General features: G+C 35.5%; 1 protein-coding gene across 3 annotated transcripts in view; it reads right to left on the minus strand.

The window, feature by feature from the left end:
* The window catches only part of LOC127859504 (adhesion G protein-coupled receptor L1-like), a 53,098-nt gene that overhangs the window by 9,546 nt on the left and 26,937 nt on the right, over positions 1-16,615 (minus strand). The window lies entirely within an intron of this gene.

Here is a 16,615-nt window from a genome sequence, read left to right on the forward strand (position 1 = left end):
AATTAGGTATATGACTTTTGATTGGTCCAAATTTTTGCACAGGAAATTATTTGAAAACAACAACTTTTGAAAAACAAGCTGGTTTCAGCAATTGAATATTGAGCTAAATTAAATTAACATTAAGACTTATAATTGTTCTGTAAAATGTTTTGAAATACTGTCAGCATGAAGTATTGTGTGATGAAAACAATGTGTTTTTTATTACAATTTGGAAATCAACAATAAGTTTTTTGGAAAAAAAGGTTCAACTGTTGTTTTTTTTGGAACACTGAAGAACAGTTTTAACAGGTTTGTATTGCAATTTCTTCATCCTTTTTTTAATTAAGTTTATTGAATTAATTATGATCATTATTATATTTATGTATTGTCACTGGGAAATGTAAATTGATAAGTTTATGTATTGCAATTTAAAATAAAAACAACACAATTTGAAGCAAAAAAAAGAAAAACATACACATGACAAAGTGTAAATGTTGTGTACAGTGAATTATTGTGGTTGTGTTTTATGATTATTGTCATCTTTATTGTTATTGATAGATATTTCTGGTTATTACTAAACAGATTTCTTTCCCTCATATTTAATGAGAACTTTTATATTTTATTTTTGAAGGTTAAACTCTTGCCCCAAGAGCAAAAGGGGTAATCATACTACCTGATGTATGGACTTTTACACCAGGCTTTTACCCTGCATGAGCTGGCCAACTTGAGGGGAACTGAAGTGGGCAAACCTCGCCCTGTCCTTGAACAAGAAAGCTGGATTTGTTGAGAGGTAAAACTATACAGGTTATTGCATTTTAAAAGCGTCACAATTCTGACCAATGTGACAAATATTTTTAGAGTTTGAAATGTGATGAAAGTAAATTACAAGCTTTGGAAAATTACCAATTGTAAATATTTTGTCAAAACTCTTTTTCTTATTTTGGTTACAGAGTATCATTAAAGCTGAAATCCAGCATGAAACCAGGGAGGTGAAGGCCATTGCACAGGCCATGTGCCGTTTTTTCACTCCCCACCAGCTTGTGACTTGCTCCATGAAGGGAGCAACAACTACAACGGGGTCACCAAGACCAAGCCTCCCCGCTGCTGAGAGAAATGCAATCATTGGTACTTTTTCTTCATCAAAAAAATTTGAAGTACCAGTTATCCGTATAGAAATTCAATACACAACCTACAAATATTTTTCAGATCACTTACTGTTTACAGTCGCATAAATGATCATTATATTACATCATTTGTGAAAAGGGGGAGTTTTTATTATCCAAGTGACAGTTAACAATAGTGTTTTTTTAATTCATGAAGACAGGGATTGAATAACTTTGTCCGTGTCTCTAGTCACTGTCTCCAGGACAATCAGTTCTAAACTCATTTGTGTTGACTTCCTTAATATGCAAATGTTTAACCTCTTTTTCTGGCTAGAGTATTTTCTATTTAAAAACAGATTTTGTTTTTTGGCATGTTTTTAAATGAAAAGTCTATTATATTTTTTCAGATGTCATAGCCAAAACCTTTGACAAGCCTCTGGTTGATGTTGAAGAAAAGATGAGAGGTTGTTTAAGGCGTCTGCGGCTGATGCACAAGTAGACTGAAGTCTTTGTAAATAAAATGTGCTGTTAAAATTATTATTTAACCATTGTTTTCACTTTGATATATAGATTTGCACCTGTTGCAAGAACATTAACGCATTTTATGCCTCCGGTAGGGTCTCATATAGCAGTTGAACTGTCCGTATGTCTGTCAATCCATCCGAAAACTTTAGCATTGGTCATTACTTTTGCAATATTGAAGAAAACAACTTGATATTTAGCATGCATGTGTATCTCATTGAGCTGCACATTTTGAGTGGTGCAAGGTCAAGGTCATCATTCAAGGTCAGAGGTCAAAATCCAGTGGAAGTAATAAGCTTTAAAGAGAGATAATTTCTACACCTGCCAAATGATAAATAGAAATTTTATTTCAAAGCGGCGCAGTAGGGGGCATTGTGTTTCTGACAAACACATCTCTTGTTTGTATTTATTCCATACAATCTTACTTTTTTATTCAGTTCTTTCTTTGTGTTCAATGTTATGTTATAACACTATTATATTTTATTATAACAATGCCATGTCTGTTAAAATAGTTTTATCATGCTGTGTATATGGATATATATGTAAAATTGTATGTTTTATCGTTTAAAAAAGTAAATAGAATTTAATTTATGATATTTTTGTTCTTATCATAAAAAAGTTTTTCAGTTTTCAAGTGGGTGAAAAGTGGGTTTTTACTGAGCATTTAACAGGTTTTAAAGCTAGTTTTAACTGCGTTTAATCTGTGAAAAGCACACATTTAGCTCACGTAATGCTCAAACAAAAACCCACTTTTAACTCGCTTAAGGAGAGGAAAAACCGACTTGATGTGTAGAAGCGGGTGTAATTGCCAACATAAAGAAGGAAAACACACTTACTTTTAACCAACTTAAGTTGGAAAAACGCGGTTTTAAAGCGTGTTTTAACTGCGTTTAATCTGAGAAAAGCACACATTTAGCTAACTTAACACTCAAACAAAAACCCACTTTTAACTCGCTTAAGAACAGGAAAAACCGACTTGATATGAAGAAGCGGGTTTAAAAGCCAACATAAAGAAGGAAAACACACTCACTTTAACCAACTTAAGTTGGTTTAAGTTGGTATTAGACGGTTTTCAAGTAAGTTTAAACTGCCTTTAGTCCGTGAAAAGCACACATTTAGCTCACTTAACGCTCAAACAAAAACCCACTTTTAACTCGCTTAAGAACAGGAAAAACCGACTTGATGTGTAGAAGCGGGTTAAAAGCCAACATAAAGAAGGAAAACACACTCACTTTTAACCCACTTAAGTTGGTTTACGTTAGTTTTAGTTGGTTTAAGTTGGTATAAGAAGGTATAAGAAGGTATAAGCGTGTTGGTTTATGGGAGTGAAATCCAGGTTTTACCTACAAAAAAAACAAGTCTTTAAGCAAAAAGTGTGTTTAAAAGACACGCTTTAACCCGGTGCCAATACCGCAGGGTTTAACACGGTTTTAACACGGATTAAAACCGGGGTTTTTCCACTTTTTTGACAAGGGTAATATGCATATTCTAAGTGAACAAAGGACCATAATTCTTACAAAATGCTTGATACAGTTGTCTGCTCTTGTTTATAGGTTGGGGTCATGGTGGTAAAGAAGTATGCAAAATATTTAAGCAATATGTCAAGGCACATAGACAATATTTGGGGTTGTACGCAAACTTTAACATTTGCACGCTCACGCCGGGGTGAGTAGGATAGCTCCACTATATATATTTCATATATAGTAGTCGAGCTAAAAATGGGGGTCACCAGTGAAAATGAAAAGTTCCCGCTTTACAATCAAGGTTACCCCCCTTTTCCAGAACCGCCATACTGAATTTGAGATCCTTATATGTGAGCATAAAGATGAGCTAAATGTTCAAAAATTATAAATAGATAAAAAGAGGAAAAGACTATAATAAACTCATAAACATATAAACATACATACATCTCATATATCATGTGTGAGATGGAACCTACTCAGTGCAGTAAGATTTGCTAACCTAGTTTGAAATTGCACGTGAAATGCGTTCTTCTATAAATAAGACTTGAAAATGTTACAGGGAAATGAGAACATTAATAATTAAGTAACGAGGCACATTTTATCATTCAATCAAACACGTTTAAAGGAAAATAGATTTATCAATTTATCAATGACTAGTGATACTAGTGATATTTAACATTAAACTTATTATGACAAACAAAACAAATACATGATTGTCATGGTAGTTCTTTGAAGAACTTCGACAGGTTGGAATAAGTGTCTCCAAAAGACGCTTGGCATTGGTGACCCTGGGCTGACCGTCAGAGTTATTCATTATGATAATGTTCTTGAGACCATCGCGTTCAAAGATCATTTTAAGATGCATAAGGTTGAGTCCAGAGCCAGCTATAATATTTATGTTGTTGCAGCATTGAACACATGACTGTAAACAAGAACACTCAGTCACTGCAAGTTCCTAGCTTTTTTCTGGGTTGAATTTGAGTCCATAATCTGTCTGGTTTCATTTTTTCCTCCTGCACAGGTAATCAGCATACAATGTATCACTGAAAAGATATCACCATTGTTATTTTGAAGTTGATATTTGACTAGTACATGTAGTTATATTCAGACAGGTTCATAAGAACTTCAATAAGTTTCAGTCGAAGAAAATTATGCATAATTGCAAATTGTGTATGAATTATTTTTTACCATTTGTATTTATTAAAATAAAAATATTTGGTCTTTTCTTATTTATTTGGCTTCAATAGGCCTTCTCAAAGTTGTTTCTATAAATTGACAACATTTTTCTTCATGTTATTTAACAAAACAATCATATACAGATGTCAAATACACAAGCACTTGTATAGGAGTAAGAACTGACATTAGTGTTTCATGAGAAGTGTGACATAATCCATTATGATATGCGTCATCGTTTTTATTTATTCAGACATTCACGACATAGCATGTTATTACTAGTATTTTATATGATACACCCTTTAAAACTGGATTAATAAGTAAGTGTAAACACCACAAATATACATTTTTAATTCAAATGTAAATACCAAATACATGTATTATCCCTACTGGATATGAAACTGACTATTAACGTTACATTTTATTTATTACTTAAAACATTGGTTCTACATTAACAATCACATAAATCAGTGAAATACCTACTTCGTGTCCATCTTATAAGCCTGTCTGCTATAAAGGAGATAGTTGAAACTTGATGAATGGTCCTTTCCGCATGTATTTCCATTTTCTTTAAGTTCAATTGATCATTGGAACATACAGTGTTGACAAAAAGTAATTAACCGTTCCTGGACCACCAATGTTGTTGATCATTGCTGAAAAGATAATAAATATGCAGCATTTTAATTTGGATAACCATAATACATAATTTAGGTGATCACAAAAGTAGCAGTCATTGACGAATGTCACCCTTTATGTACCAGTCCTCTTATGTACCACCCCTTTATGTGCCACTATCTAACCCTTTATGTACCATATATATAATATATTGAGATAAATAATATATGATTTAATATGAATGTGTGTTATAAATGAAATGTATTTTGTGACATATTATTTATGAATTTAGACTAATATATTGCCATAGATTATATTTTATGCCAACTTGTGTGTCAGTTACTGTCTTAGTATAATTTATTAGCCACAGTAGTAATAAATGATTCATATTCTTACCTTAAATTGAAGTAAATTATAAAAATCCATTTGTCACTATCTTATCCTGACTAAGTCTAACTAAAATGTTTGTATTTCCTATTGTATAATTGAAATGTGATACTTTGAAGAGAAGAGAGAATGACCTTCATTTTCAAACTGTAAAAAATCAAAGTATTTCCTTCTTTAATCATGTTTAGAGAATGACTTTAATTTTCAAACTGTGAACAATCAAAAAATTTCCTTCTTTAATCATGTTTACAAAAAATTAACTGGTGGTGTCTTCAAAGGATGTCTATTTGTGGTATAAATAAAGTTATAAGGTACCTATGTAATTATAAAATTATCACGTTCATTCAAAGAAAAAATCAAAGGGAGGATAAAGAGAAAGTTTTCACGGGTTATCAAGTAACTAAGGTAAGTGTTGTTGCTCAATTGTTAAAGTGTGTATATATGCTGGTGATATTCAATATGCAAAATCATAATTCACATTTTTTTATTTGCTACATTTTTTATTAAAAATTAGATTCAAATTTTTGGTTCTTAACATTATTTTATGAATTGCAATATTAAAATAGATATAACATGATATAATTAAGCAATATTTTACTTAGTAAGAACTGAGTAACTAAGTTACTCCGTTTTATTGAACTTTTTTCCAAATTGTTAAAACTTTTCTGATAGCAAGAAATAAATGATTCAGTACAATGAATTGCAATGTTTTAGTAGACAATATTTGATTAACTCAAATTTGACTCAATCAACACTTGTGTTTGCACAGGTAATGAATGCCCATTCATACTGCTATGAATGAATGGACAACACTTACATAATATATAGGTGGTACATAAAGTCTCAAAGTGGTACATAAAAGGACTGGTACATAAAGGGACTGGTACATAAGGGGTCACAACCGTCATTGGCATATAATTTTCAGAATAGTAATTTTAGTATTTGGGACATAATATACTTTTTTGTTGTTTGTTTGAGGAAAACATCATTACTAGGTCATACAATTTAAATATGCTGTCCTTGATTTCCATGCATTTACAACACAACTTTTTCCTTACATGGCATATTTTCTTTTTCAAAATGAAAGCAAATATGAGCCTGATATGTGGTAAAATTACTGACAGGGTGCACTTTTCCTACAAAATCTACTTTACTCCAATTATGAATAACGAAATTGTTATACTTGAAAATAATATTGCATTATCCATGTACCTTCCTGTTTCGAGCTTTGTGTTGATAGCAAAACAAGGCATTCCTTTCTTGAAAAGTTGAAGACTCTTCTTTACGTGATGGGTTTTGCCGTACGATAACCCGTTCACATGGCTACAGTCATCACACAAGCATAAATCCACTTTATCCCCTTTTACTGCTTACCAACAATATTAAATTTTGTAAGTGACACGGGTTCTAACGTTATTCTTCACAGTGGTCAAAATTTTCAAGCGTTTGACATTCGTATTTCAGAAATCGTTTTTTTCATAAATATCAACACTGCCATGCATTAGTTGACGCTTATCATTAACTCCAGTCACATTAATATGAACAATAATAACACTTTTATTAATCTTTCTCTTTCAATATAGAAAATTGCTTTTTCTTCAAACGACCCAATCTGTCAGGTACAATGTCGGCCATATTTGTTGTCATTTTATTTAGCTTGCGGGTCCTACATTTAGTATTTCATAGCGTATTTATAGAATATTCGTAGTTTTCCGCACATTCCCGGATAACGTTCGGAGTGACGGATATGAACGAAAGAAGGCGATATTGCATGAAGTTCATTCGAGTGCTTATACCTTAAAAAAATGTATCAGAAAATATTCTTCTTACTGTCTCCGTAGACACTCGTATATTTTCGGCATAGGCCGTCAAGTGAGGATTCTCGCATGAATATGCACACAATAATAAAAACTATGTCGTACCCAATGCTTAGCAATTTTGCTTCAATAATATTTTTTTACACGTTTTATGACACTGTCATGTTATATTGTGATGTTCTGTATTTACAATGCGGGTTATTGAGATCTGCGAAAAACTTCTTTGCAGGGACCTATTTGTTTGTATAGGTCCCTCTTCTTTGATTGCAAATGAACGACCGCCAAGTGGTAAATCGGACTTTTGGGAATTCATTCATTCGTAAATGTTTTGGCAGCCAGCCAATTCTGACTGTCTCAGAAATTTGTATCATTACTATGGCCTTAGGGCTTCGCCCCAGGCCAAAAAACAAAACAATGAAAAAGCAGAATTGAAACAAAAACATTTCTGACAAATACTAAACATTCCGTTTTATTTATTTAAAAATCTTTTGAGTAACAAAAATCGTTGATTGTGATTTTTCTAAACTACTGTATATCCATGTATGATGATTTAACACTGTTATATAATTATGTTGAAGCTTATCTGTAAATATTATGTGAAATGTTGTATGTGGTTACTTAAGTAGAGGTTACCTTACACCTTATAATGTCTTATGCCTATATTCAGGAAAGTATGGTTGCCGAAAATGCACAAAAGATGTAATCTTAGTCAGAATGTGCATTTTAAGTCCAATTTTTTACACTTGTGACATTAACATAAACAGTGTTCATTTAACTATTATTCTCTTGAAGCAACATTGCAATAAATTAAGGTAGGTTACGTGTGCTTAGGTTATTTAATTAATTGTAATTTAAATAATATGCAAAAGCAAGCAAGGTCTGTATATAAAATATCTTCTCATAATTTTGCAACGCAAAAGCTTCATCAAACCTCCTTTATGATGGGAAACTGTTTTTCTATTTAAAATAACAGTGACCATCACATTGACCTGTACGCGTCTTATGCATCCCATAATTTTGCAACGCAAAACCTTCATCAAACCTCCTTTATGATAGGAAACTGTTTTTCTATATAAAATAACAGTGACCATCACATTGACCTGTAGGCGTCTTATGCATTCCACTAGCCCATTCTGCATATATGCAAGCTACACCCTAAACGTCAGCATTTAAGCACATTATCTCCAAGCAAAGTCAGGTTATTTAGTGTAAACTTTTCTTTAATATTTGGAAACAGTTATCTTGATCAATATACAGCGGTATTGAAAACACATTTTATTAACTTAGTTTATGTATATCGATCAATCTATTTTGAAGATAATTTTTGATATGTCAATTGTTATGTTTTGTAGCATGGTAACATTTTGTTCCAAACTGCTTTGGGTCAAATGCTTTATTTTCAATTGCATACGCCAAACTCTAAGTGCTAAAGGTGATATCTTTGAACTGAAATTATTCCGAAACTAAAGCCACATTTGTTAACTGAAATTATTCCTTACCAAAGAGTACAAGCTCTAATTAGAAGTTACATTTACGGTATCTTAATTAAATTACATGCATCTATTAATTTATTGCAGTCATCGCTGATTTCATGATTCTGTTTTATGTTCAGAAGGCCTCAGCTCTTACAACTAATCGAACAACAGAAGTATGCGACTACTTTTTAAAGTCAGGTCGCATATTGATGCTGTTTGAGTTGCATACTGTATTAACAGTACTATAAATGTTACGCCTCATCATCGATGGCAACCAGTTAATGAGTTTATTTACACTATATGTTGCAATTGTTCCCATGACTCGTAGAAACGTTTTCGAAAGTCTTGGGACCCAATAAGTAGGTCTTGGAAAGAAAGTAAGTACTGGGAACGAACAAGTACATGAGGGCACGTCATTGCTAGCGATAGTTGGTAGGAAGGTAAACGCTGGAATGAGATAAGTAACTCGCTCTAGCAACATAAAAACACAAACAAACTGGCTGCTACAAGGGAGGCTAACATACTTGTGGACGATATCAAGCGGACAGATTTGCGCCTGTAATGCCTTTCAAATTGTGCGCTTTCGTATTAGTGGATTTTGTACTAACCACAAGTTTATTATCTCTTTCCCACCAGTAACATAGTCGTTCGAGAAACGTTATCGTTTCTGCGCGTTACTCAGTTGTACCCACGAGTAATTCACTTGATCCTACGACTAAATAAATCGTTTGCACGACTTTTTAAGAATAAATTACTAAAGTAACGTTATAAATACAAACATGCACACGTGTCTCGCGTAAGGGTATCACGTTTACAGATTGTTCTAAACGTTTAAACGAAATGAAATAAACGAAACGATACCGTTTAAACGGTATCCATACGTCCGTTTTAAAAGCATCAGTGCCATCACATTTCCAAACTGAAAGTAGTGATTATTTCCGGAAGTTATATTTAGTTCATAACCCATTCGCAAAATGACGTCATATTAAAACCAACTGTTCTCGTCGTTGTCTAACCATTGGGTTACGCGTTTTCTTCTTACATGTCGTTATATTTTGTAACAAAGATGAATTTATATTTAACCCACATTTCTTCAATAAGAGAACACCGGTGTTAATTTTTTTTTTGGTTTTACTTAACAAGATGTACATCAAAACGAGTATTTGTTCATTAAATTAAAAATGGATGCCGATGAATAAACGGCGGGAAATTATCCCCATGCACTTCATGCCGACGCGCGTTGAATGTTGAAGACGATTAGGGGCATGATCATGCAAGAAATAGCGGGAAACCTTTCCCGAGCACTTCGCATACCCGTAGCCAGGGGTGGTGCGTTGGGTGCGTTCGCACCCAATCTTTTTGGACGAGTAAAAAAGTGTACTATAAGTTGCACCCAACTTTATTGGACGCCAAAACGGTTATTAATTTTTTCCAGGATCCCAGTGAGTCTTCGTATTTAAGCGTTAAAATAATGTTGTATTCAATATGCAACCGACAGGTCATAATATTTCTCGATCATGTCATTTCCAAGATAGCGCGTGATTTTTATTTACAAGTTTTAACCGTAGAATAGTTGAAATCAACAGAAGTTGTGACAGCAACATTTGAAAAGATCTAAGAAGCCGGTCCCCGCAAATTTGAATCTGAATTTTCTTACAAATAGATATTTGTTTTCTGTATAGTGCAAAATTATGAACCTGGCAATCTAATCCGTATAAAATCGATACTTATTTATAGATAATTTGATACTAAATGATTGTTTTGTAACTTTTGTCATCGCTATTAATGTCTATAACTGTAATAGAAACCATAACAAAATGTTGAAGCCTACTTATTGCGAGTTGAAATCCCAGTCCAATAACCTTTTTCGACAATTATCTAAATGGCTGGAAAAATAATTTGATTAACTTAAATAAATATATAATCTTTAAAAAAGAAAATAAATTTTAGATGATAATTAACGGAATGTTATGTCAGCTTCAAAAAATGGCGGAAATAAAAGGACACCCTTCGACTATTGCCGAAGACTTATGAGCCACTGGCTAATAACTTTGCATTAATACCACGATTTATAACAAGAACACATTGTTCACAGCATTCGACAAACTGAGTTGTCTTTTTGTTATATCCCCGTACAACAATTTTCGGCTCCCCTAAAGGGTTTTCCAGCAAAAAAATATCAGCTATGCTCAAGTTATGATAATTTTTTTTGTTGAATGACAAGAAAACAAATCATTGTTACAGAGCAATGTAGCTTTTTTGTAGTTTACCAACACTTAATGGCATCTGTTCTGCTCCACATACATAACTTTCCACAATGTTTTAATTATGATAAACTTGACACTAGGAATGTCCTATTCTTAAACAGTTGTTATAATGAATTTAAAACGTTATAACATATGATCAGATGGACGTAAACGTTTAATGTTCATCAACTGTGACGGACCTTGAGCATATAATGGGCAAATAAGTTCATCTTTTTGCTTCAACATCCTGGTATACATAGTTAAGGACTTTGATACCATAGGGCCAATAGTTTTTGGTAAAAGGGTCTAAATGATGCCTAAAGCGTTATATGTTTCTGAAATTTGTTTAGAAAAAGTTAGCTAATTTGTTAAAAATAGTTAAAAGATAAATAAAGTAACCAGTTAAACCATTTTGATTTCTTTTTAGTATTGATGCACATAAGAGAAGACCCCGTTTTGTTAATCAGTGTTTGTTGAACAAATACACTATAAGCATGTTTAGAGCAAAGCTAGAGTGTTTTGATATTTTATACCCTTGTTATTGTTGATTTTACATTCTATAAATGTGTTGTTACATATGGAAACAAAGTGTGTGCGCGCATACTAGGGTCGCGTTAAACACCGTATAAAATGATGTATAACCTTGACTGATCGAAAAAGGTGGTTATTGAAAAACGTTTAGGGGAATACATGTATGTTATATCATATTCATGTCGATCAGTAACTGAGTATGGTCAATGAAAGTGAAATTTCATATAAAAATGCTCTATAACTTCAGTCTCTTAATACAGTTAAAAGTGACCAGAATGCAGGAGTTTACGTTTCATGTTCAAAATTCTCTAGGGGGAGGACCTCCAAAGCCATCGATTGCAGGAGGAACATCCCCTCTCGCACATACTCCCTTTGCCACTTCGTTGCTCAATAACAATCGTCGATGGCAAAAATTCGCACCCCCCTTTTCAAAACCCTGGCTTCGGGCCTGCTTCGTGCCGATGCGGGTTAAATATTCAAGACGTCTAGGTCGTACAGGTGTATTGTTATGTCTACGGTACTGTGAATAAGGGCAATCTGGCACACGTGATACAAATACGAGTCTTTTTCAGCAGCTTTAAATGAGTTTTGCAACATCGTTATGTAATGAACTAAAATGGATTCTGTTGACATTGACTGTCGCTTAAACGTTTACTGTTTTTGTAAACGTTTTTGAGCAAAACACGAAACGCCATCGTTTAAACGTTTAAACGTGATACCCTTAGTCTCGCGTCACCGTACATACGTGTGTGTAGTAGATTGTTATCGATTCATGTTCCCATATTTCAATCGCATCATAAAGATAGAAGCGTTACGAGGAAGTTTCCAGATAAGAAAACGTTCTGTTCTAGAGATGAAACTACCCGTATTCCGTTGTAGTGCCCGGTCTGAATCAACTGTGAGATTGCATGTCGGTTCAAAAATTTAATTACCTGCGAAAGACGAGTTAATAAGTTAGGGTTGAGCATGGTATCGAAACTATTACCCATGTGCGCTGGCTCAAGAATGTTACAACTAGACAAGGATCAGCTCACGACCTAACAGACAAACATATACGGGACCCTGGGGTTATATTAAGTATAATTCTTCCAACCCCAGCCAACTACATGTTATGTCATCATGTAATTTTAAAAGCAAACGTCAGTAAATCACTGCCGAGATTTATTACATTAAGTATTTCATTACGGCATCGAACATGAAAATGCGTATATAAGTGTTTTTGTATTGACATAAATGTATAAATCAAATATAATTACCTCCCAAACGCAATGTTAAACACCGTTTGTGTTGAACAGCCAACGATTTCCTTAGAATCTTAGCCTATGACCGTAGTAACTACATCGTGTATGAAAAAATAGTCGCGTATACATGATGTTATACAAAAACTAAACACATAATTACAAGCACCCCCATTAAGCTCCTTCAAATACAATCGCATACTGATATGTGAAAGAGTCACATTTTTTATCCAGCTTGTTTTCTTACGGCTCCAACGGCGACCTCACTCTAGCGTGCCATGGAGCCAAGTATTGAAGTGAAGCTTGCCTGGGGATGTGTCCACACCAAGAAGGTTTTAATCGTTTGACGGTCGCCAGAAGGGGCTGTTGTGGACCAAAAAGTGTTGCTGTCATGTTCCGGACGTACTCGTTGGTATTGTGCTCCATGAAATAAGCGGGGGTCGTCGAAGATAATTATGTCCAAAATCCTGTGTCGGCCTGAAGCGCCAATGTCGCGCAGCCGTAAAGTAGAATGAAGACTTTGATGGACTAGTAGAGCCTGTACTAGGTTGGAAAGCTGATGGAGCTGCTTTTTCACAACCTATGTCCCACCATCACTGCAATCGTCATTTCTATTTGGACCTCATGGGTACTGGTCCTTGGACAGCGTTGCTCCAAGGTACTTGAAGTTGGTAACCTCTTCGAGCTTTTCGCCTTTCATGGTAATGTCGGCACTTGTGTTGTCCGTGAGCCTTACTATGGTCTTCGACTTTTCCGTGCTTGACTCAATCCCGTATCCTCCTGCTCTTTCAGAGATTATGTTGGTGATGTCTTAAAGTTCACCGCTGGTGGTGACACGCATGCGGTCAATGGCATCAGCAAATCGCTAGAGAGAGATTTGTCTACCAACGATGGATATGTGAGTGTGGTGGTCTTGGATGGTCTCCTGCATTATCTTCTCAATTAAAAAGTTAAACAAGACGGGGATAGAGGACATCACCGACGGAGCCCACTTACATCCTAAGGAAGTCACTAATATGTCGTTTGAGAAGTTGTGCGCTGCAGGCACTTCAGTAGATTTCTTGCTGCAGGTGGTCAAAATCTTTCGTAAAGTCGCTAAAGTTGTTGAGAATGTCACGTTGATGTTGCAGGTGTTTCTCCATGTTGACTTTGTAGTTGAAGATCGATTCCTCTGTGATCTGCCCATCTCTTAATTCAGCCTGCTATTTCGCAAGTTGTTTATCGACCTTAATCTTCTCAATCGGTGGAATATACGATTTTGCTGGGATGGCTGATTAGGCTGATTTTGCGGTATTACTGTCATAGATTGATGGGTTTTTCGGTAGTGGGATAACAGAGACTGGATCCACTTCTTGGGCGAATTCTTTTCCTACCAGATTGTATAAAATAGTGCAATCGTTGCTGCAGTCTTGCCTCTCCTCCGTTTCAATCAGCTCATGAGGGAATGTAAGTTATCCACTTCCCTTCCTTTAGACTGGACACTGCTACCTCCACCTCTGCATGGAGTATGGACGGACTTTTGTTGCGGGCTTCTGGTCTGGGATTGGTCTGAAGACAAATTAAGGACTACGAAAATCTCTGTAAGGAGATTCACGTTAACGTCTGCTATGACACTGGCCTTAGGCTGACTGGTCTTTATTAGGTTCTTGCGGATCGAGTAAGCCTTCTGTATGCTGTATGTGGTCATCTCTTTGTCAATATTACAGTGTTCCCCAGTCCACTCAAATAGGATTCTTTCATCTTCTTCTACACTTTCCTGTTCGCTTTCTTTGTTTTCTGCCCTAGTGTTAAGACCGCTCTCCACCCTCAGTGTTATTTTTTGTCGCCAGGTCCATGGTCTTAGCCATCAACCATCTATTGCTCTTGGTCCCCTGTCTCGCAAGAACTTCTCCGGCCGATGACAGCAGTACGTCGATGTTTTTTTTCCGGTTATTTTTTCGAAGGCGAAGTCGAGAATGTTCGTGGCTGCAAACATGCCTGCAATAGTGTCGATAAATATCAAACTGAAATTTCTTGAAGAGAGCGAAGACTCAAAAGATCGACAAAGTCAACGTGCAGCCATCTCGTATCTCGACGACAATTGTTCGACACCACACACTGACATCATATCATTCTTACAAACACTTACAACGAATAAATAAATAGTGTTTTGTAATATTCCTGTGATGTGTATAAAGCATGTTTTTTGCTGCTTTTACACGTACCAATAAACTTCTTAATAACAAGCTGATTTAATAAACTTGTATATTATGATATGTGTTTGATGTATATTTGATCGTTTTAAAATATTTAGTAATAACATTATTAATCAGATATTCGGTTCTAATTAATTTATAAGCAGAAAGTGGTACGGAGTTTAGGCAGTATGAATTCCGTTTCCACTGGAGCTGCGAATGTGTTGTAGACTCATATACATAATACATCATATTAGAAATTGTTTGGCTGGAGTTTTAGATGATTCGAACTGTTCTTGTCGGTCCCCGCGAGTTCTGACCGTCGGGTTTCGACTGTATCCCTGGATATTTCAATTCATCCAAGTTAAATCTAATGTTATTGTTCTTGGTGATGCACTTGCTATTTTAAGTTAGCGTATTGGTGGTTAGCACTTAGTTATGGTCAATGCTGATGTATGCGTCAGGAAACACTTTATATTCGCCTAATTTATGCTGGGCTTGATCCGTTGGTCGGCATTATGACATCGGCCGTGAACTTGCCTTTATGGAGAGCGTCAGGTCACTGTTCTGGGCGGTTTGTGTGGGTGAAGCGTGTTTCCTGGGGTAATTGTGTAGCTTATAGCGAACACAAGATGTCTCAATCCTCTTTAGTTGGAAAATGAACTTACTGCATCTGAAATCAAAAAGTCTCTGCCTTCTGTAGTTAGTTTATCCTATGCCAAATCTACGACTGTCCCTGACCAATCGTGTTAGCTGTCTAGTTCAACCTTGGCAATCCAGTCGTCTTTAACGATGACGAAGTCGTTTTTGAGACCATGTCGATCACGCGCTCGACCTCTTCATTAAACTGTTCAATCTCCAGGTCTGCTTTGTCTGACGTTGATGTTGGTTTTGTTGTGACGTTTGCTGTATACGGATTGAGATGAGACATCTGGAGAGAGGAGTTCAACTGATGATGATATTGACTGGTTCCTTCATAACGATGAAAACAATCACGTGCCGTTGTTAAGCATCTTCTCCGCTGAAACATATCCTGTGCCCTTCGTCTGATGATATTTCTCCAAAGTCTATGCACCTGACTACGGCTTGTCCGATGATGACCATTGTGCGTCAGTGTGTGGATGTTGCGTCACGCTTTGAGTGTACTTAGGTGCCATGTCAATGAGAGTTTTCCCTTTGTTAATTATTGTTTCGATACCTTAGCTTCTTGTCGCATTCACGCCCAAGGCTCTTATTGAAATGCTCATTCGTTGTGATTCTTAAATCCGACCGATCTGCCTTCGTATTATGTTGCTTTTTTGCCCTCATCATGTCCTTTAAGTAGATTTGGACCAAATCTTTAAGACCTTGTAGTAAGTCGTACGAAATTTGCCAGCTTCCTCACTTCGTTTCATCCGCCAGCAGAAGCGGTAACCAGGATGTGGTTAGGCTAAGATCCCGGATCCAGAAGTGAGAGTTGAGTGTCAGGTGAGAGACGCTGTGCTCGTCTTACCGAGGGAGTTGTTGACAAGCGACAAAGTAATGTCTCTACGCTGAACACTCCATGCATCATTTTAAATTAGAAGTACTTTTATAGAAGAATTTACTATATTAAAATGATTTTTATGTACACATTAACAAAAGAAGACTTAAGAGAACACTATCAAATCAGTTGAATAATGACAATAATTTTAAAACTTATGCCGCAGCATAGGCCCAGTGGTCCCATAATGAAAAATTCACCGGCTACTTCTTCATAAACGCTATCTTCACACAAAATTACATTAACATATCTCAATTCAAACATAAGTTATTGGCCTTGACCTTAAAATAACAGTGACCTTGATGCAACTTGCCTCAAAGGCAATCGCACACTAGATCAGCTTGCCAGCTACAACATGAAAAATTTCATC

The sequence above is a fragment of the Dreissena polymorpha genome, chromosome 15 (genome assembly GCF_020536995.1).
Source record: "Dreissena polymorpha isolate Duluth1 chromosome 15, UMN_Dpol_1.0, whole genome shotgun sequence".
Taxonomy (NCBI): Eukaryota; Metazoa; Mollusca; class Bivalvia; order Myida; family Dreissenidae; genus Dreissena; species Dreissena polymorpha.